The sequence below is a fragment of the Ambystoma mexicanum genome, chromosome 3p (genome assembly GCF_040938575.1).
Source record: "Ambystoma mexicanum isolate Mex_15411 chromosome 3p, UKY_AmexF1_1, whole genome shotgun sequence".
Taxonomy (NCBI): Eukaryota; Metazoa; Chordata; class Amphibia; order Caudata; family Ambystomatidae; genus Ambystoma; species Ambystoma mexicanum.
In genome coordinates, this window is record NC_090925.1 from 847728358 (window position 1) to 847748982 (window position 20625).

The window sequence follows — 20625 nt, forward strand, 5'->3', positions numbered from 1 at the left end:
TGTCTCGGTGAGGGCTTTGCTGGCATAAGCGATGGGCCTCATGGTTCCTTGATTGTCCGCCTGCATAAGATAAGAACTGCTCCCAGGCCCACGGGGCTGGCGTCGACCACAATTTCCGACTCCCGGTCCGAGTTGAAATAAGCCATGGTCTCTTGCCCTGATAGGGCGCTCTTAATGTCATCGAACGCCCGCTGCTCTTTTCCACTCCAGTTCCATGCAACGTCATTCCTGGTGAGCGCTCTTAAGGGCTCCGATAGCGAGGCTAGGTCACGGATGAAGCGACCGCAATAGTTCACCATCCCCAGGAAGCTTCTAATCTCCGCTGGAGATGTCAGTGGAGCGGCTTCACGGATGTCCTTCACTTTCTCTGGATCAGGGGAAATCCCTCCAGCATGGAAAACGAAACCAAAGAACTCCAACCTGTCTTTCAGAAACTCACACTTTTCTTTGTGTAGTGTTAGACCTAGAGTGCGCAGCCTTTCCAGGGTATTCTCTAGGCGCTTCAGATGTTCTGCCTCCGACCGGGCAAAGACCAGGATGTCCTCCGACATGTTGATCACTCCCTTGAGTCCTGACAGAGCCCCCCTGATGGCATTTTGGAAGACTTCTGCCGCGGACGAGACTCCAAAGCTGAGCCGCTTGTATTGATATAACCCCTCATGAGTCTTGAAGGTCGTAATGTATCTGGACTCGGGGTGTAACTCTAACTGGTGATATCCAGATCGTAGGTCCAGTTTTGAGAATATTTTTGCTCCCTGGAGTTCCCCGACGATGTTATCTGAGGTAGGCGTGATGTGGCGTTCCCTCTTGATGGCTACATTGGGTAGCCTCATGTCCACACAGATGCGCACCGCGCCTGGCTGTTTAGGCTTCAGGGCCACTACGATTGGGGAGACCCAAGGGGTGGGGCCTTCCACTCTTTCGATGATGTCTCGGTCAATCAGGGACTGCAACTCTTTCTCCACCTGTGCTCTCATATGGAACTGGATGCGGCGGTGTTTGAGAGCTGTTGGTCTCACTGACTCGTCTATGTGGAGGCGAATTGGATCAGCTTTCAGTTTTCCTATGCCATTGAAGATTGTCTCGAACCGTTGCAGTAGGTTTTCCAGGTCGGCGCAGTACACCGCAAATGAGAAGTGGACAATGTTTAGTGCTTCAGCGGCGGCGCAACTTAGGAGTGAGTGTGGGCTCACACTTGTGACGAAGAATCTTGCTTTGATTCTGGTCTGTCCATGAGTCACTGGTGCTACGAATACCCCCTGGATGGGGAGCGGAGTGTGTCCACCAAAAGCATATATGCGTGCCGTGGATTCTGCCAACCCTGGTGGGCCAGGCAATGCGTTGTAATGTTCAGTCGTTAGCACACAGACGGACGCTCCAGTGTCTATCAGGACCGGCGTGGGTGTTTCCCCAATGTTCATTGTGCACGTGGGCTGACACCGTTTCCCTGGGCCTTTGGCGATACTGGAGATGAAGAAGATTTCGTCCTCCTCTTCCTCTTCTTCTGCAATGTTCAAGTCTTGCATGCCCTGTTCAATGGACGACACACCCCATATCCTCCTAGAGGTGCCTCGGCCAACTCTCTGCGGACTTCTTGACGCTGCGACTGGTGTCGTTGCCCTGCACACTCTCGCATAGTGTCCCGGAGTGCCACATCTGCCGCAGGTTCTTGATTTGGTGGGGCACTCGCCTACATGTGGCAGGTCATATCCGCAGTATTGGCATGATGGAGCATTGCTGTGAACTGTGGGTGGGTCTCCACCTCTTGGCGCCCATCTTGCCTTCCCTGGTGCATAGCGACCGTTAGCCAATGAGTCTATTTCCTGTTCATTCAACAAGACTTGCAGCATCACTTGACTATCTCTCGGTGTCATATGATAATCGTGGTACAAAACCCATTTTCTATATTGAGGTCTGATTTGGGACACCTCGCCATTGTATAACTTTGTCGTTAAACGGCTTCTCCCCTACTCTGGCACGCAAAGCCCTTTTCATATCATGTAATAGTGAATATGAATGATTTGTTTGCATTCTGACTTGTTGGTAATAATCCCAATGCACTAGAAATACAATCTGAAATACGTTGTTGAATGCGTGCATCTGAAGTGTGCTGAAGTGTGCTGAAGTGTGCTGCTTGACGGCTGGACGCTATCCTTGTTGAACTATTCCTTTCCCTGTGAATTATTATTTGTGAAAAACTGTTGCATTAACACTGACCACGCCCACTTACCCAGAATTCCACATAAGAAACAGGCATCGCCATCTGAAGTGCGCTGCTTGGCTGCTGGACGCTATCCTTGTTGGACTATTCATTTCCCTGTGGTATGCAGGACATTGCTACTAATCCCACTTACAGTACCAGGTGATATTATTATGTTCTAAATAGATTTTGTAATAACACTGCACCGTTTGTTTTTATTTTACAATCATTATTTGTGAAAAACAGCTGCATTAACACTGACTACGCCCGCTTACCCAGAATTCCACATAAGAAACAGGCCACACGCATCTGATGTCTGCTGCAAGTGTGCTGTTTGGCTGAGTAGCTGGTAGCGGCAGCTATTCCTGTTTCATGTTTCTTCATCGACGTTCTATAACATTGCCATTTTATGGGTGAGTTCCCTATTCCCTCCCTTAATCCTTCCTTTTGTGAACAAGCATTTGTTAGAGAATCAAAACCTTACTGTTGTACGCTTGTAAGCAACGTCGTTCTATGCCCGGGGTGCTGTACACATCGAAAACGGCAATGCTGCCGCAAAAAGAGATTACGAATTTAGCTATCCAACTCATTCACACACCAGCGCGGTCCACACCATGTACGTGCAGCAATCGTAAAATAAATACATGCACTTCGCTACCACAAAAGATTCATACTGTGGACATCCGTGATTTCTACCATTGCAAACCGAGGCCAATGCGGGTGTCTTCCCCGTCAGAGCTTGTTGAGTTACCAGCTGATGTAATTGGCTCCTTGAATTTCACAGAAGAGCCAACTGCTGATCTCATTCAGTTGCCTCGCTTGCCTTGTCCAATTCGTTGGTGTCGGCTGGGTAAGAACAGACGCCGCCTGACCTTTTTGTGATGTCCATGTCACTGCGGTCACGTGGGCAAGTAAATAAATACGAGCGCGGAGCCCGCCAAAATGCAGTTTCCGCTCCGACACACCCACACCGCCTCATTACAACCCTTAACGCCTGATTACCATTTTAACGCCTGCTTTTAGCAGGCGTTAAAATGCAAGGCGCTAACCCGCCTTGGTGCTAATTACGGCACCGTAATTTACGGTGCCGTAATTAGCGCCTTCCCCACTCCCATTATGCCCTATGGGGCAAAAATGCGAATGGGGAAGGGTAAATGGGGAATGGGGATTTACCGCCCCACTCACCTTGGAATGGGGCATTAAATCCGCCATCCACCATGGTGTAAACAGAGTTTACACCATGGTAAGTTCCCTACTTTACCACCATGGTGTAAACAGAGTTTACACCATGGTGGTAAAGTGGGGAACTTACCGCCTGGGTTGTAATGAGGCTGCCTGTGTCCGTGTCTCTGTTTGTGCTGTGCGCGCCATCCAGCCAGGCCCAGCCTCCAGCCCATCACACTGGCAACGAGGCGGGATCCCTCACAGACCCGCCCGGAAAAGAAGGCAGCAGGCAGTCACGCTCCCTCGGCAGCCCAGGCCCGCTGAGGTACTCGCGCCAGGCAGTGAAGCCGGTGGGCGCAGGAAAAAAAAAACAAGCCTGCCGCCGCAGGCTTACAAGTAAGTGCGACGCCCCGCCCACATCCCCGCCAACGGTCACAATTAAAGGGGGAGGGAGCCTCGGCCGTGAGCCCCACACACCCACATCATACGGGGAACAGAGAAAAAAAAAAACAAGTGAGCTAAACGCTCTTAAGAGCTGGACTCCCCCTCCATCAGAAGCGCAGTACACCGGAGCGCTCTGTCAATGAGGACTGTGCACAGTGTCACGTGGGGACAGTTACTTGTTTATTGGCAGATGCACGCTTCTGCCAGTGAGGGCCCAAGCACCAATACTCCCACCAGGGTTAGCAACGTCAGAGGCCACAGCCCAGACCTGCTGATCCGGACAAGGACAGAGCCACCACATGAGCTCCGTAATGAGGCACAACGCATCATTGGACTGGAGCTACGGCATAGCACCCAGACTGCACCCAGTCAACAGAGGGAGCAAGGTGGTTAACACACTCACAGGCTTCGTGGAGACCTAACACCCTAAAGCCAAGCTGCACCCATCCACAGGCGCAGGGCCTGATAAGAATGAACATGGCAGATGACATCACAACGCCACAAAGATTGCAGAGCCAGAGCCGGAACCCAGACACCAGCACGTGGCTGTACACCACACAGGGCACGTTCATGCAACCATTTCAGCCATTTGGCACCCGCACCGGCCTCCAGTAGAAACTATGGCTACAACAGTTCGAACTCTCCCTCCGCACCCACAAGATTGAAGATGAAGAGATGAAGAGGGCGTTTCTCATGCTCAACCTAGGCACGATGGCCCGTCGCATTTTCAACGCCCTGCCGAACCGAGGTACGGATGACGACTACGCGACGCCAAGGATGTCCTCACAAAGAAATTCAAGCCAAAGGCCAGCCACGACTTTGAAAGATTTAAGATGAGCTAAGCCAGACAACGGCCACACGAAAGCATAGATGACTTCCACAGTCGACTGAGAGAGATGGCACTGTCGTGTGACTTCCCGAACGAAGAGTTCGCAGTCAGGCAACAAGTCATACACAGGTTGTCCTCAGAGAAGCTAAGGCGTGCAGTTCTAGCTGTAGAAGATCTCCCGCTTGACACCATCCTGGCCATGGGACGCTTACGCGAAAGCACCGATGAGTACGCGGCGGAGATGGAGCAGATTATAAGTCACCTGCCTTTAGACACTGACCTGTCAAAGAACAACACCCCAACGATCAACGCCCTGAGGCAACAGAGGCCACAAAGAGGGCCACCCAGCAAGGGACCGAAAGACTGCATATGGTGCGGGGGACATGGAAGGAACGAACCAAGCCCAGCGTATGGCACTACGTGCCACAAATGTGGGAAAGAAAATCATTACACAGCGGTGTGCCTAAGCTCCAGGCCACCCTGAGACACCACCCCCAGGGAAAACACCCCACGACAGAGACGACACAGGAGCCCGAGGATCCAGTAGGCACCCAGAGAGACAATTGCATCGCCAAAGAAAACCAATGGAGAGGCCCCGGTACAGCAGAAGCGGGCGTGCCCGTGCCATTTGTGGCGAGGAGTCAGACAGTGCGAGCAGCAGCGAAGGAGACCAGTCCAGCAGGGAGCCATCCCCAAGCCACACCAAGTGGACCCACAATCGGAGAAAGGAGAAGGCGCACATGCAGTGAAGCCAGGAGACAGCGACGACCGCATTGGTGCTAGGTCCCGCCGATGCACGGTGCTGGTAGGCGACATCCCAGTCACCATGATGATAGACACCGGGGCCACCGTGAACGTCATGCCAGTCTCCAGATTCGACAAACTTGAGCCGAAGCCGACACTCCGATGCCGCTCAGTTCTGCTCTACGCCTATGGGTGCAAGAAGCCCCTCCCAGTGGCAGGGTACTTCAAAACGATGCTCTCACATCAGCTGCAAGACCTGAATCCATGTCGTGGATGCCGGGATCGAAACTCTGCTTAGCTGCACCACGGCTTAGCGCCTAGAAGTTATACAGTTCAACCTGGCAGTCCAACCCGAGAACATCGAACTTCTTCTCAAAAAGCACAAGAAACTCTTCACCCGGCATTGGGTATCTCAAAGGGTGATCAGTAAAGCTCCACATCAACCCGACCATTGAACCCAGAGCAGTGAGACACAGGAGGGTCCCATTCCATATGAGGGCCGTTGTGGAAGCTGAACACAAGAAACTGGAAGACATGAAGATCATTGAAAAGACGTCGGCAGCCACCCCGTGGGTCTCCCCCACGGTAGTCACGGCGAAACCCAAACAACCGAATGACGTGCGCATCTGCATTGACATGCGCCTTTCCAATACAGCTATTGGCCGAGAGAGACACATCACGCCAACGATTGACGAGCTGATCGTAGACCTCACAGGCGCAACTGTCTTCAGCAAGCTCGACCTCCGATCTGGCTACCATCAGATCTGCCTAGCCAAGGAATCCCGCTACATCACCACCTTCTCGTCACATTTAGGGCTCCGGCGATACCATCGCCTCAACTTCGGAATTTGCTCGGCAGCAGAGGTCTTCCAGAACGAGATTCATCGAGTGCTCCAGGATCTACCAGGTGTCACTAATGTCAGTGACGACATCTTAGTCTACGGAAGAACTGAGGCTGAACACATGGCCCAGCTAGCGGCGACACTGCAACGGCTTGAAGAGTCAGGACTCACGCTCCATGAAGAAAAATGTGAGTTCGCAAAGAAGTCACTCAGCTTTTTCGGCTATGTATTCAACGAACAGGGTGTCTCCCCGGACCCCGGCAAAGTTAGCGACATCAAAAATGCAAAAGCACCGTCCTCGGCGTCGGAAGTGAGAAGCTTCTTAGGCATGGCCACGTACTGCGGTCGCTTCATCCCTGACCTTGCCACGACCGGTGCCCCGTTACGGAGCTCACGAAAGCCAAGGCCACATGGCAGTGGGGCATCAGTCAGGAACAAGCGTTCCAGAAGATAAAAGACTCCCTCTCCAGTGACGCCAGCATGGCGTTTTTTGACATTCATTGCACAGCGATACTTGTTGACGCCAGCCCTGTTGGGCTAGGGGCGGTGCTGACACAGAGAGACAAGAATGGAACTTTCTACTCCATTGCGTTCGCAAACAGAGTGCCCACGCCGGCTGAAAAAAATCATGCTCACACCGAGAAAGAGGCGATGGTATTTATCTGGGGGTGCAAGCATTTTCATGTATACGTCCTGGGGCACCCGGTGAAAGTGCTTACTGACCACAAACCACTTATCCCCATCTTCGGAGGCTCAGTGCCACACCCACCTGCAAAAATCGAGCATTGGCTACTGCAGGTGCAACAGTTCAACCTGAATGTGCAGTACCGTGCGGGTGCTGACAACCCCGCGGACTACTTGTCGCGCCACCCACGACCAACCACGGTGTCGGAACAGGAGGCGGCAAAGATTGCAGAAGAGCATGTCTGCCAAATTGTCGAGCATGCCAGACCAAAGCCCATGACTCTAGGGGAAATACAATCTGAAACGGAGAATGACCCGTGCCTACAGCTTGTGAAGACAGCCGTTCTAATGGGAGAATGGAAGACGTTCCTGTCAGCAGTGACCAGAAAAACACGGCCAGCCCAAGAACTGTTACACACACTGTTCGGGATACGTCATGAGCTGTCCATGTCGGTGGATGGACTGATCTTGAAGGGACATAGGATTGTGCTGCCGCTGTCCCTGCATGAGAGAGCAATCCGACTGGCGCATGAGGGGCACCAGGGAGTCGTCAAAACTCTTGCATACCTCAAGTCACGCATCTGGCTGCCCCACATGCAACGTAGAGTGTTGGCCGTCGTAGAGACCTGCAGCGCCTGCCGGTCCTCACGTCGCCCCGTACCACCAGAACCCATGGAATGATTGCCACAAAGCAACCACAGGTGGGACTGCGGTCACGTGGGCAAGTAAATGAATACGAGCGCGGAGCCTGCCAAAAGGCAGTTCCCGCTCCCACACCCTGTGTCCGTGTCTCTGTCTGCGCTGCGCGCGCCATCCAGCCAGGACCAACCTCCAGTCCATCACACCTTTGACACAACCCCTTTAAAAGTCGCAGATCACAAAACTCATAGTGATGCATTTCCTAAGCCTAATTCACCCACAATTGATGACGCTACGGTGGCTCAAGCCGCTGTGCCTGAGCAGCACGGATTGAGTCCGGCAAGGAATTTAATGTCAGCTGCTGGCAACGACTTCTCAGGGAGGCAGATGAACTCAGACAATCATAATGTGGTCCTCATTGGCTCAGGGAGCAATTCCAACAAAACAGGCACGGCGGCCAAATTTTTGACGACTTCTCCTCTACCGTCCTGCCAATGCATTCTTTCACAATACCCAATATTGTTTGCACAGTCGGTTCAAAATTCATCTCTATTGTCTTTATCATTTACCAAACCCACACCAAAGAAAGCGTTGAAATCTGTAAATACAACAACTCTAACCCCCCAACAGCTTAATGGCAATCTAGCCACTGACATCACTCTGTCGGCGATGAATATAGCCCTGATGTCTCTTGCCAAACTGTTTGAAGCTCTGGATAGTAAAGACGCCTATCAAACAGCGTTGCTCACTGTATTATGTCAGCAGTCGGCGCATCATAAAAGTGACATTGCTGGAGGAAAACATCCATCGACCAACTCCCCACAGTCTATATTAAATAAAGAGACTGTCTCAATTGTGAATAAGAGTTTAACCACATGCGCTAGCTGGCATGCAAGCTCCTCCAATATAATGTCAGCCCCGGTCCATCATAATAATTATATTCATGAGCATGTTAGCTGTGCTATACCATCTACAATCGAATCCACCCAAACAATTGGCAATTCAGCCAGAACTATAGCGGCTGTCACCAAAAGTACAATTAAACAGGACTTAACCACCTTCAAATGGAAATGAAGAAATCTAAAAGCATGAACAATAAGTCGCCTCGACTTCAAACCAACGTTAGACAATTCATACAGTCAATAAATATAAGAAGAAAGCAGAACCAATATCAACAATAATTGCCAGGAAATACACCAAAATCAGCCGAGCTAATAAAGATACAAATTCCAAAAGCTCATCTATTGATCTCCAATATAAGCCCTTAGGTGATCTGATATTGGCTGCAGATGCTCAGCAAGCATCTCACCCGCTATTGGCACAATCTGAAACAACGTCCTTGTTGTTACCTCTGGAATCTGCTGTCGAAGCATCAACAAGCTCACAATTAGACACTTTCACCAGTTTGGAACAACGTCGAATTCAAATCGAAATGGCGGTTGCTATCTACATGGCCTCCGCACAAAAAAAAGACCATACATCTCAAGAAATGGTCTTTCCCTGGCAGAATGGCAAACATGGTAAAGACTTGTTAGGCTAAGGCCCCACAAAGCCATTCCATGTACATCCGAATACAAATTTGAAGGTCTTGCAATAATCTATTGCTCCCCCTAAATCAATAGTGGATCACTTTCATTATTTAGTTTTGCAATGCAGAGCATGTCCATATCCGCAATACGACTTGAATATATCAAGCATTTTAAATATCTTCAGCGATATTCAAAGCCTAGAGGATATTACCTCTGTTGACATCAATCAGGTGGAATTCATCAGTGAGTTCAACCTGATAGTAGTAAGGCTTTGGATACGCTCTGGTGTGGTTCTGAATGCTGTTTGGCAAGCAGGAGCTGAGCTATTCTCGTTGGGCTTCTTTATTTGTCAAGACACTTTTGGGAATTCATCCGTTCCAGTCATAATCGCCAATACCCCAATGAATGTTTCACAATCGACACATCCACTGCGCATTGCATGCTCCATCCCAGAGAGAGAAGCCATCATACAGGGGACAAAACCCACAAATCAATATCCGATAAGACAAGTATCTCAGGCATAACAACAACAGATATGCCACAAGGCATTCCTGTCCTTGGAGAGCTGGAATACTTTTTTTTTGCATCTCCTTGATCAAGACTTCAAGGATCTTGAGTCATTTGATGTAGTTTTGGTTCAGGAGACATGATTGTCAGAGACTCCTATTTGGCCAGACCACATTGTATTAACAGTGTCATCCAAATCACCTCCCAAGGGCAGACCCATGGCTGGCCTGTTAGTTGCCATTAAAGCAGGAGCCAACATAACTCTTTTGCCCTGGGAGTCTCCCAACCACTTTATTCAGCTAGTGAAACTTAAATGGGCAGCAAAGAACATCGCCATTATTAACATCTATAGGAGCGATAGAGGAATTCAGAAAACCGTCTTTTTTGATGACCTCACTCAGGTATTTGACACATTCTTGACTGATTCTTCCATCACCCATACGATTCTGGCGGGCAATATCAATCTTCATCTTTTTTGCAGGAACTACTACAGCAGAGTATATCCTGAAACAGCAATGGCAAACTATTATGGCCGACAGACATCTTTTGATGACCAACGAAGTACTTCCAGGCGATGTGCCACTGCAAAGTACATGGCGCCGAGGCCATCAGCAGGCTATCATAGATTATGTTTATGTTGACCATAATCTATTTGCTGCCGCCAATGCATTCAGCATTCAGGCTCAGCTCAAAAGCGACCATGACATTTTAGCTCTATCATGGTCCTGGCAAATTCATATCCTTCCATCATAACTAGCAAACATCAATATCCGCTCACAGTCTCTGGAGGCCGAAACCGCCTCCGATGGACTGATGAAACATTAATACAACTACACAGATGTATTAGATCTTCTTGTCAGAATACATACACAACTTCAGCTATTTAGGGAACACAAGTCCATGACCAACAAACAGGTCTTCAAACATGTCCACACCTTTTATCAAGCCTTCCAGAACAGGAAGGGAGCCTTTTGTAAGGCAAAGCGTGCCATCTGGAATCTCCCATCAACCAACAGATTCCAAACCCTTAAACGAATCAAATCACAATACAAAAACTGGCTCAAAGCTAGACGAGCCTTAATGCTCCAGCAAGATGGTGAACATATGCTTCAACAGATCGAGAACAACAACTCGACCCAAATATGGCAGTTGATCAATCAGGCTCAGGAGTTAGCTCAGTCTTCTATCCAAATTAAATGCTGTTTCAGAGCAGCAATGGATAGACCATTTTTCTGTTCTATATGCACTGCCCAAGGATAGGTTACTGCTGATGCCCTTTCCTGTGATAAATGAATTACACATGCTGGTCACAGAGCAGGACATTGTTTATTGCATCCACAAATTGAGCACCTCAAGGGCGTGTGGCCCCGATAGATTACACAACTTCATACTGAAGCAGCGTCCAGAATTATGGGCCAAAATTGTACACACTATTTTCATTAAAATACTAGACACCAGAGTGATACCACCTTCGTGGCTACACTCGATTATTATCCCACTTTTTAAGAAGGGTGACAGGCAAACTCCTGCAAATTATAGACAAATCGCCCCTCTGGACACGCCGGGAAAATATTTGCCCGATTGATTCTGCAAAACTTTAATACCTGGCTGGACAAACAAGATCACAGAGATCCATTCTAGACAGGCTTCCTTGCTGGTTTAGGCACTGCTGCAAACCTATTGCCGATTAGCGCCACCAAAGCACATTCTCAACCTATGTACCACTAAGTATACATAGCGTTCATCGACTTCCGAGCAGCATTTGACTCTGTCTCCAGAGGACTCCTAATGCACAAACTCTGCAAGGCAAAATGCCCACAGTCTGTTACTGCTCTCATTGGATTATTACATTCTAATACAACAACACAAGTCTGGTTAACCACGACTGGAGACATGTCTTCAATCATTCCAACATGCAGAGGGTTGAAGCAGGGCTGTATACTAGCTTCAGCCCGGTTCAACTTCTTTATTGCAGATGTAAGAGACAAGTTATCAAGAATTCTAGCACACGCACCAAAACGTGGCCATAAAACCATTGCATGGCTTTTATATGCGGATGACATGGTTTTAATGTTTACAACACAGAGAGGGTTGCCAAATCTTCTAAATGCACTGCAAGAATATATGGAACTAAATGACTTGTCAATTAATCTGGACAAAACCCAGGTCCTAATGTGTGGGAAGCGAAAGAATGACCCAACTACTCAGCGATGGTCGCTTAGCAACTCGGACATTCAAATTGTTCATGAGTATCGCTATCTGGGAATTAACTTTAATCATCATCCTTAATCATCATCCTCAAGATCTTCCATATATTAATGATATAAATAACAAATCAACAACAGCCATATCGCAAGCGCAAATCATCAATGCAAAGTATGGAAAATGTTCTTATATACCTATCTTCACCTTTTACAGTCAAAAGGTGATACCAATATTACTCTACAGTGCTGAAACCAAGTTCTGGAACTCAGAGTTATTTTGGCTCGGGATCTAAGGACGCTTTTGGAAGCGAGTCCTGTCTTTACCATCGAGCCAGCCAATAGGCAGTTAGGCATGACTTAGGTTTAACATCACTATATGGAGTCTTCGTCTGGAAGCAATGTCTTCTTTCGAGCAAACCTGATACCTTACTAAATGTCGTATCTAGCTATGTACAAAAGTCGAGCCACAAGTTAATGACTGTCTGGACCACAGAGATCATTAGCAATTTAAATGGGGCTGGCATGTCAACTGAGCTCCTGGTATCTAACCCCACAAAAGCCTAACACAAAATCTGGCTCAAAGAGTGGATAAACACCAGAGAAGCTTGTGCAAAATACAAAGGTTTCATCAATATTCCGTACCTTCATAAAAGATATCAAAATCCCGAATCCTATCTTGTGAAATTCCCTGCTCCTTCAAACAGGCACGCATTCTTGCGTTGTAGGCTAAATCTATGGCATACCAAGGAACTCTTAGCCAGATGCAAAATGATACTTCAAGCATCCAACATATGTTGTTTCTGTCAAGTGGCTGGACAATCTGAATCAGTAAAACATCTTTTAGCAGAATGTCCTATGCTGTGCAACACACGTGATACATTTTTGAAAAAACATTTTGGCTGTTACAAGGTCATGGATTCAGAAACTCTATGGCGTTTATTGTTTTGTGCAACAAAAAGATCCAATAGGGCGGCCATTGTACAATTTCTATTCTTTTTGAATATCGTGCCAATCATATTAATTCACTTTTTATCTGTGCTGAAGCAACCACAATAGATGAATTACAACTGCGCCCTAAGACAGGAAAAATGCCAAATGTAAAATGTGTCAGAGAATGCTTCATGATCCAATCGTCTGTACCTATGAAGCTACATTTGCACTTTACTTGAATTGTGTATCAAACATCCAGTGTATTATGTGAAGCTCTTAATATGGATCTTTAATAATTGTGAGGTAAGACAACATGAAGACCCAAATTGTATGTTACCCATATTGCTGTGAAGTATAGTCAACTGTGTTTTTGTAAATGTTATTATCACTTCAGATTTTACCTGTATTTCTGAATCTGTTTAATTGAACTTTTATGTTTAGATTTTATTAATACTGTTTGTGCTAGGAGAATTTATTTTGCTATATTTACCATGGTTGTTTCTTTGTAAATTGTATAGATTGTGCATTGAAAGGTTGTATTTTTCTTTTTCACAACCATATCAATAAAAATAAAAAAATAACTTGTTGAATGAATAGGGAGAAATGTAGTGAGACAACTTATCAGTATTAAAATCTTTTGTTATGTATTCTTGCCCTTTTTCTTAATTTTTTTAATGTCTTCGTATTGTGCAATTGTGTTGTTATCTCTGCTTCTATTATAAAGAACGCATACTGAAGCTATGTAGGTTTTAATTGCCTCATGTATTGAGTTGCACAGACTTACTTTGATAAGGATTTTAAACCACTCTTAATCTTTTACTAATTTCTGTGTTTACACTCATTGTTTTACCTTCAACTTGAACTGTCTTTTTACTTCGGGTTGAAAAGTGTTCTTTTGAACACCAACAACCAACTGCCTGTGACTGTCGTGTGCTTACTTTCTAATTTTGTTGACGTGCAGCCTGTTTGATGATCGGCGAGAGATGCTACCCAATTGAAACGCTGCGCACTGCCTGATCTGGAGAGATCTGTTTACTTATTCTCTGCATATATTTTAAAGTTTTATGGTTGGTTTTCTCACTGCAACTCGCTGCTATTACAGTCCATACGCTTCTATATGCTGTCTTGGGACCATATCTGTTTATACAAAAGATGATCTGCTGGATTTTAATGATGGGCATGACTCCGGTAACCTCCGGGACCTTAACAAACTCAGACATTTGGATATTTTTAATTCAAACAAAACATTGCATCTTTTCATCCACTACAATCTCCACAAATCCAAATCTGGCCCTACGTGTTGGATTGATCAACACTATATCAGCTGTGAAAAATGTGACTATTTTAAAGGATCTTATTTTATACTCCAATTTAGACATGTTATTTATGACAAACTTGGTGTACCAGTAGCTCTTTTGCACAATTTCATCTACTTGCTCCAAGCGATTTTCAAATTATATGGCATAACCGTGATAATCAGATAGGGGGAAGAGGGGCTGTCATCATCGGCAAGACATAATTGGCACATTTTCATTCCTTAAACTGGGAGGTGTCCACCCAAATCTATGCTTGTACCCTCTCCCATTCTCCTTAACTATTCTCTTCATTTAGCTCTTTATCATCCCTCTGGTCCTACGGACCCTTCTTTAGAAAACCTTGAGCTTTTTCTCAGCACTGAAGCACTTAATTTTTCCAATTTGCTTATTGCATGCGACTTTCATATTTGGTGCGATGTTCATGATAATTCTGATTGTATTAAACGTATCTTCATTTCCATAACCTTTAACTACTTACTGTTTTGGCTTCTCATAGTTGTGGCCAATGTCTGGATCCAGTAATATGTTGAGGCAATACTTTCTCATCAGGCAAATCCATCAGTCGCGTGGTCTGATCACTATGTTGTAACACTTCTGATTCCTACAGTCCATATAGGTAGCTCTAATGTCACTCAAGTGTCATTTTCTTTCTCAACGCAGGAAAAAGGATCTCTTTGTTATGACAGATCATCAATTAACCTCTTGATTGACTCCTTTCTCTCCTGATCATAACTGTGTAGACTATTTTCAATCTAATTCTTCAGAATAACTGCAGTCGAATTTTAAAAATGATTATGCAGTCTAAAAAGAAAAATACCTGGTGCACAGACTCACTGAAAACTCAACAAAAAAAAGAGTATTGCAAAGAGAAAAAGATTTGGCTTAAGTCCAGACACTCTAATGGTCTTCAGGCTGCTGAAGCAGCATTTAATAGATACAAAAGAGCCATTAGTTCAGCTAAATCCCAGTCTCTTAAAAACAATCAATCTTCCCAACAATAGACAAAAATAAAATGTTGCAGCTATAACAAATCTAGTTACTTCTGCCTGTACCTCACTCAGTTTAACATCTTTGCCTAAACTGGCTAATGAATGTAACTAATTCTTCACAAATAAGGCTGTATCCATTTAAATAAACATTGACTCTCAACGTGGTTATTTCCCAAGCTCCTCTTACTGACACTGTGGCACCCTCCCTCCGAACATATCTCAAGTTTTTGTTTACTCAGGCTACATCAGAGGAAATTGAGACATTGATACTTAAACTAAAAGCCACAAATCATTATGATCCAATTCCGGCCTGCCTTGCAGAACAGAATGCTTCTTCATTAAATGATTTTTGTCACAGCTTTTGTTAATTCTTCCCTTTCTCGAGGCTGTGTGCCCATTGACGTAAGAAAATCCTGTGCAGCCTCCCTTACTAAAAAAAACATTGTTGGAACGCAATTTACTCACTAATTACTGACCAATCGCTGGTTTGGTATGGCCTGCCAAGATCCTGGAGAAAAAGGTGACGATGCAACTCCATAATTTCTTGGCAGTTCATGGAATACTCCATGCATACCAATCTGGATTCAGGCCCGGTCACGGCACCAAAACTGCTTTTCTGGCTGTGTGGAATGAGATTCTTATGGCTGCGGAAGAAGGGGATATTCGAATGCTTGTCATGTTCTAATTGTCGACAGTATTCAACAGCCTACTTTCACATTGGGATTTCCAGACTGTCCAAGGTAGCACTGGTAGCCGATGAGTCACTGAAGTGGTTGATCTCCTTTCTCTCCAACAAGTCAAAATGAAAAAATATTATTCTGACTCTGCCATTTCGTTCCGGTGTCCCATAGGGGTCCTCTCTTTCTCCCATATCCGGCCACTTTTCCTCTTCGCAGAGCTCAATGACGACATGCAAATCTGTCTATCATAAGAATCCAGTGGAAGCAATTAATCGAGTGTTAGCCTGGACACAAAAATAAATGTTGAAAAATAAGTTGCTACTTAACCCCTCTAAGAAAGAGATTATGGTGCTTTGACCAACAAAAAGGTTGGTTGACCTTTAATCATGTGTTCCCTGTCCAGCCCTCTTCGATGTCCCAACCAGTTTTTTTGCTAAAGTTAAAAATGTAGGTTGCATCTGGCAGGCAAATTTAAACTGTAACCTACAAGTCGGTAAAATTGTAAAAGCAATTTATTACCAACTCAAACTTCTGAGCACTTGTCCTGCCACCAATTGTAAAACCAGACCGCCTGGCGGTTGTTGGGACTCTGGTAAATTCCAGATTACATTAATGTAATGCTCTTCTCATGAGCATCCCGGCTGGCCAGATACACCGCCTCCAGGTTGCTCAGAATGCCGCAATCAGGCTTCTTTATGGTCTTCCCAGATCTGCCTCAATCTCACTATATCGCAGAAACCTTCATTGGCTGCCAGTTCAGCAGAGGATGTCTGATGTTTGTGTATTCATGGCACAGCCCCTAGTTACCTTTCCTCTAAAATCTCTTACCATCTGACTTGCCCTCTTCGCTCAGCGGATTAAAATCTCTTGCCATTCCCTCTTCCCAATGTGTGTTGTTCTATGCAACCTGTTATCCTGCTTCTTCCTGAGGAAATGTTGAGCAAACCTCTCAACAAGAGGCAACACAAACCATTCGGTGGAATTCGGGCGAGTCATCCAAAAAGGGTTTGCCATTTGTTCACCAATATATCCCACTTCCCCAGATATAGCTGGATCCTCATCGTTGGATCTATCCATTCTTCACAAGAGTTTGCAATGGGAACAATGTTCAATGGTGGGAGAATCTGCTTCAGCTGTGTTTGAGCATTCAGTCACTGATGACGGGCTTAGGGCCGAAAATGTGGACCTTTTAGGCTGAATGGAGTCTTCCCCTCTGCACGGGAGCCCAAACGAACGGTGATCCCAAAGCACATGCTAATGACTCTCCCACCAGTGTTGGTCCTGGGGATCCTGGATTGATTGTCCAGGGTGTAAGGAAGGCATGATATCAATAGTAAGACGGACACAGGTGACCACAGTGCAAGGGTGTTTATTGAACTTCAACAAGCGTGTGATAAACTCCTATATAATCCTAAATCTACAGATGGGAGCAATCTACAACCATCAAATAATAATAATACAGTCCTAGTGGAGTCTCATCAAAATAAAAGGGGCCTATACTAAAATAACCTATTGCCAATCCTTACAGATAAATACAAATAGTGTGGGGTAGGGTTCCTGAAAAAGAAAGAAGTGTTCACAAAATGATATGTCAGGATGTTCTGACTGATGGCCTCCCTTGCCCACGTTTTCAGCATGGGACGAGGCAGATCACTCGAGCAAAGCACACATTCTGGCTTTCTCGGCACGAGGATACCGTTCCATTACCAGCATCAGGGCCTTCTGACCCAAAGTCTCTTTATTAATCAAAGTCTCTTGATTCAGAGGGCCTGATGAATCAAAAACACAAACACAAAGTTATTTTCCTCTTACAAGTACTCAATTCACGTGATTCACCCCAGATCCCCCTCAGTCGGGCTCAGATCCTTCCTCTTACACAATTCGTCTCCCTCAGCCGGGCACAGACCAATTTTGCAGTTCGTATTAGCTATCGAAGACTTTCGAATGAGCACAGGTTTTAGTTGACCCGTTGCAGGACCACTTCGATTTCACAGTTCTCAATTTACATTTGCCACCTCTCAGTTGGATACCTAACAGAGACCTTTGAAGGAGTGTCGTAAACCCAAGGGTGCCCAGACTGGCCAAACGTAGAAACAAGTGCACAATGGTTTCTGGCACAGTTGGGGATTGCTCATTGAGTAGATGTCATCTTTGCCCCATGTTTAGATGTGTTTGGTGTGGCAACAGGGCATCTACAAGGAGCAAGAACCCAGAAGACTGCATGTTCCAGCAGGCCCAAGGCCAAGAACTACAGCCCCAGCAGCCCGGACTTCATTCAAGGAAGGATCAGGCACACAGGGCCTGCAAACAACTCAGGCAATGCCCAGGCCGACACCCAAAACAACGCGCATGCGTGAGATGGCTATCGCGCATGCGCAGCCACCGAACGCTTGTTCGCGCTCGAGATTGTTCTCGAGAGGACGCACCCTTACAGAGCTCCAGTGTAAACCTTACGCGGGGCCCGCCCTTGCTGCCAGGAAGACATCCTCTGGCCCCGCGTTGCCAAAGATAAGTGGTACTTTTTTGTTTAATGTTGCGGAGCATACTTACTTGGTTAACTAACTCCGGGAAGGCTCCGGGAAGGCCCTGGTAGAGTGTTTGACAGCCACGAGTTTGGGAAACACATTTTGGGAAAACAAACTACAGATACTAACCCAGATGCATGCCGTAGTTCACTCGCACTTTGCGGGCATTTTCATGTCTAGGTAAAACAGAGCACCCAGGGCATACGAGAGGAAAAAACTAACTGTTTCCTTTTTTATCAGGGGCATACCTACTGATTATGGAGTACCAGCTGCCCACGCAGACTGTACAGGTGGCCAGCAGAGCGAGATGGGAAAGCCAGAGCTAAGTACTTTTCTATTTATGTGTTTAACTCTCTGAATGCAAATATGTTGTGGTTGTTGGCCATACCAGAGCACTCACTGGGTGCGCATTTATAGGTCAAGGAACCTTATTGTGTCTTCTCATGTACAAACCCATGTGCCTGGATTCAATATTTCTGTGAACCTGCATTTGTACTGAATACTGCTCAGTGCTAGCTAAACTGAGCGAGGTCTTTCAGCAGAAGGGTAATGCATGCATGAAAGATGAATGCCAGTGCGTGAATGTGATCGCTGAAGTACAGGAAGAACTTCAGCCTAATAATTAACAAAACGGGCTTGCAGAGAGCAGAGCCAAGAAGCATGCCTTTCCCTTGAACCCCCTTACCTATCCACTACCACTCCCTAACCCTTAACCCGGTTTTCCCACTTACCCCTATCTATCCAATCCGTGGACCCTAACCCTCTTTCCCTGTGGGAGTCGCGGTGCCCTGCGTTATCTAATCCAGGTGCCAAGACCACAAAGGGTAGGTAGGAGTTCTTGCTGCTTCTGCGCTGGAGCGGATCACGCCACTACAATGAGCACCTATGTGGTGCCGGACCACTCTATATATGGTATCTATCTTGGCTTCAAAAGTTCGGTCACTCCTTGGATGTTCAATTATATCTGTGTCGCTCATCGCGTACACTTCACACACTGTTCTCTTCAGATGTCTTAATACAAAGTTGCTGCTTGCAAGCTCGGTTCTAACACAGACTCGTCTGCTATCAGTCTCCCAGACTCACCGGCTGTGCTGACTTTACTGCACTGCTTTGTTGTAGGAGCCAAGGACAGTACCACAGTGACAAATGCTCCTCCCTGCCTTGTTTATCAACATGGGAGAGCCCCAGGTGCCTCCGACATGCAATGCAGATTTCTTCAGCTTTAATTCCAGGTCTTATGTTTCTTATTCTAGAAGGCTCGTGAAAGTAGTGTTTTTTTCTCCAAAAAAAGGTAAGGGGCACTTCCCTCCTTGCAACCCTCTCTGGTCTTGCCGTCTTTTTCCTCTTATCAAACTGCCATCTTTGAACTACTACTTCCTTGTGTGTTTTGCCTTGCTCAGAGTGTGCTTTCATGCTGCGCCTTTTATCTGTATGGGGAAATGTGATGGAAGTCAGGTGTGTGTAATTATCCATAATTGCCTGACTCTACCTGACCATTGCGTTCGGACATGTCAGGCATACGACTCGCGTGTTAGTCCGTTTTCTCTCACAGTGAGCTGTCCGTGAGAAAGTGTTAGTGTCGGGAAAGGTGGGGGGTTGAGTTCCTAAGTATCCTACCTGATAGGATGGGGAAAAGGTGTTACAGGGAAGGGGATACAACGTCTCACCAGCCGGTGTCCCACTCCCCGAAGACCCCCATCCAGCTGATTGTTAGGGAGAGTTCTCAGAAATGTGTTAATTACCTTCTACCTTAGAAACCCCCAGATCTTTTGCTGGACTTTAGAACTGTTTATCTCTCATGTAATTTTAATGTGATTTATTTTCTGTGTTTCTTTTGACTTTGGAGCCTGACAAACTCCATAGGCATCATCTTGACATTGTGTCACACAGCACCTTCAGTGCAGTGGCACAGGGAAGTCTCTTAGATTTCCCAAAGGTTTTAAAATACCTTCTCTTGAATAAACTACTGTTTCAAAGAGCAGTGAAGTGAAATTGACTTCACTTACATTTTGTAACTTTCTATAGCCAGCACACACTATCTTACCATAGGGTGCTGGAGAGGATACTTAGTATCCACCTTTTGTCTAGTTTGTCATGTAAATAATGTTTATGTTACCATTCCTACAGTTAATAGCTGGTGGCAGTGGTTTACTTTTTACTACCATTGTGTGTTTTTACCGCAGGTTGCATTTGCAGCTACGGTAAGGCACCCATGGGTGCTCATTTTGTCAAAATGGCCCGGTCTTCTTTTTTCACCATTTCTTGCAGAAACGGTCCTTCTTGAGATTTACCATGCGTGCCAAACCAGGTTTGGTCCCTTTGTTCATTTTGTCTTTGGCGGGATTCACGGGTGTAACCTGCCTCTGGCTCCAGTATATGTCTGGCAGGGGCAGGAAGTG